The following is a 3,414-nucleotide window of genomic DNA, read 5'->3' on the forward strand; positions in this document are numbered from 1 at the left end:
TAAGAAAACATGGAGTTCCTTGTTTTAAGGATATATGAGGTCTAGAACTACAACTGTTAACTGGTAAGCAATCAGGAACTGATAAATCTCTAGAAACCAATTGCTGTCTCTATCTCTCGGATTATCTCTTCTCTGGCTTTCAGTTTACTGAGTTCTTTCCCACTAGATTACTGGCTTATCCATTTCCTCATTGTATTCTTTTTACTACTTCATAGTTTCAGCTTTTCCATCATCACTATAGTTTTGAAACGATGGAATATTGCATAAACTCTATATCTCTTTTCTCCATGTATTCCTAACTCTACTTCCTAGCTTTTCCATATACGTCCTTCCAACTACTGTCTCATGCCCTCACATTTCCTACTTCAAACACAGCCATACTTAGTTTAGCATTAGAAATAATATTCCTAGAAACCAAATAAGCACTGCTTTGCTCCTATGAGGACTCATTTGTATCTACAAACATACTATTTAACATTCATTAGATGGCATTTACAATCTCCTTGTTCTTTAGAATTATTCTAATGATTGCTTTAGTATAGAGAGATTTCAGGCACTTGGAGTCACACAGTAAGAATGGCTGCCTTGACTTGCACTTTAAATTGGGCCCATGATTGAGACAGTTGGTTGCAAATGCATTGAATTTATAGACTAATTTGGAAAGAGTTGATATCTTTAGTCTTACGATTCTCTGTATATGTGTAGACATATATACAGACATGTAGATGATAGACAGATAGATGACAAATAGAAGATAAGTGACAGATAGATAGATAGATAATAAATGATAGATGATTGATAGATGATGCATACATACATACATACATACATACATACATACAGTGATAGATATAGATAGATAGAAAGATTATGTAAGGGATATCAGAAATATGGTGAAGTGAGGGACATCCCCAGATTTCTCCCCTTGAAACAAAAATAAGCTGAACGTCTAACTCAATAAAAAACACCCAAACTGCACGCCAGCACGTCAGAGCATAGAATCTGCACATAAGAACTACTACACGTCAGATGGCTGGGAGTCAAATGATAGACTGGGAGACACAAAGAAGCTATCTCTGGTAGCTGGAGCTCCATGCAGGAGGAGGGAAAGGAAAGAAGGTGCAGAGGGTTCCATGAACAATCCTGTCTGGGAGAGCTGTGAGCTCCACACAGCAGCAGTGCCCAGGGATCAGGGCAGAGAGCAGAGAAGTGGGGACAGCAGAGAAGCAGGGATGGCAGAGAAACAACAGTTGATAATTACTAGCAGAGGTTGCAAAACATAAGGCTGAGCTGCAGCCCCCAACTCCCAACCCAGAGGGCCTATCCCCCCATATTCTCCAAGACCAAACACTGAGGAGCCCCAAGGTAATCTGAGCAAATACTATCGTAGTAGGAGACCTAAATACCCCACTGTCAGATATAGACAGAGCATTCAAACAGAAAATCAATAAGGAAATAACATCCTTAAATGACACATTAGATGAAATGGACATAATTGACATTTACAGAGCCTTCCATCCCAAAACAGCTGCTTATATATTCTTGTCTAGTGCACATGGAACATTCTCAAGGTTGGACCACATACGGGGACACAGAGATAGCCTCAACAAACATAAGAGTTGAAATCATACCAACCATATTCTCTGATCATAATACTTTAAAACTAGAGATCAACTGCAAAAAGGAATCAGGAAGAACCACAAAAGTATGGAGAGTAAACAACATGCTACTAAGAATAACTGGGTCAGAGAAGATATAAAAACAGAAATCAAGAGATACAAAGAAACTAATGATAATGACAGTACAATATATCAAAACTATTGGAAAACAGCAAAGGGGGTAATAAGAGAAAAGGTCATATCATTACAAGCCTATCTCCAAAAATAAAAATGAGCCCAAATAAATAATCTAGCACTTCATCTTAAAAAACAAACAAACAAACTAGAAGAGGAAAATCAAATGAAGCCTAAAGTCAGCAGAAGGAAAGAAAGAATCAAAATTAGAGCAGGATTAAATGAAATTGAAAACAATAATAACAAAAAAAAATAGAAAAAATAAATGTAACAAAGAGCTGCTTCATTGAGAAGGTTAAAAACATTGAGAAAGCCCTGGCTAGACTCACTAAAGAAAAAAGAGAAAAGACACAAATAAGCAAAATCAGGGGTGAAAAAGTAAAAATGACAACAGATACCCCAGAAATCCAAAGGATCATACAAGAATACTATGAAAAAGTGTAAAACACCAAATTTAATAACCTAGAACAAATGGACAAGTGCTAAGAAAGATACAACCTTCTTGACTGAATCAAGAAGAACTGGAAAATCTAAATAGACTGATCAGCAGTATGGAAATTGAAACAATCATCAAAAACCTACCAAAAAGTCACAGTCCATGACCAGATGGCTTCACCAGTGAGTTCTACCAATATTCAAAGATTATTTAATACCTACTCTTCTCAAACTCTTCCAAAATACCGAAGAGGAGGCAATACTTCCCAACTCATTTTATGAGACCAATATTACCCAAATACTAAACCTGGTAAAGATAATGAAAAAAAAAAAAAAAAAAACTACAGACCAATATCTCTCATGAACACAGATGCAAAAATCCTAAATAAGATACTAGCGAACTGAATACAGCAACACACTAAAAAAATTATATACCACGATCAAGTGGGCTTCATCCAAAGGTCACAGGAATGGTTCCACAAGTGCAAATTGATTCATGTGATACACCACATAAACAAATTAAAACATAATAATCTTATGATCATATTGATAGATGCAGAAAAAGTCTCGACAAGATACAGCTTCTATTTATGATAAAAACACTTAACAAAATAGGTATAGAAGGAAAGTACTTTAATTTAATAAAGGCCATATATGACAACCCCTCAGCCAATATTATACTAAATGGTGAAAAACTAAAAACCTTCCCTCTAAGTTCAGGATCAAGACAAGGCTGGTCACTATCACCACTATTATTCAATATATACATTGGAGGTCCTAGCAACTGCAATCAGGCAAGAGAAAGATATAAAGGGCATCCAAATAGGAGACAAAGAAGTCAAATTGTCATTATTTGTAGATGACATGATTATCTATATAGAAAACCCTAAAGACTCCACAAGAACACTACTAGAAACAATAAGCAAATACAGTAAAGTTTCTAGATACAAAATCAATGTTCAAAAATCCATAGCATTCTTATATTCTAATAATAAAGTGTCAGAAAAAGAAGTGGAAAAAATAATTATTTTGCAATTACAGCAAAAAGAATAAAATACCTAGGAATAAATCTAACAAAACGTGTGAAGGGCCTATATAATGAAAACTATAAGACCCTATCAAAAGAAATTGAATAGGATACACAGAAATGGAAAGATATTCCATGTTCTTGGATTGGAAGAATCAA

General features: G+C 35.2%; 1 pseudogene; it reads right to left on the reverse strand.

Annotated features, from left to right (window-relative positions):
* LOC102898271 overlaps nucleotides 1–3,414 on the reverse strand; it is a 31,001-nt pseudogene that overhangs the window by 1,414 nt on the left and 26,173 nt on the right.

The sequence above is a fragment of the Pteropus alecto genome, unplaced genomic scaffold (genome assembly GCF_000325575.1).
Source record: "Pteropus alecto unplaced genomic scaffold, ASM32557v1 scaffold16, whole genome shotgun sequence".
In the NCBI taxonomy this organism is placed as follows: Eukaryota; Metazoa; Chordata; class Mammalia; order Chiroptera; family Pteropodidae; genus Pteropus; species Pteropus alecto.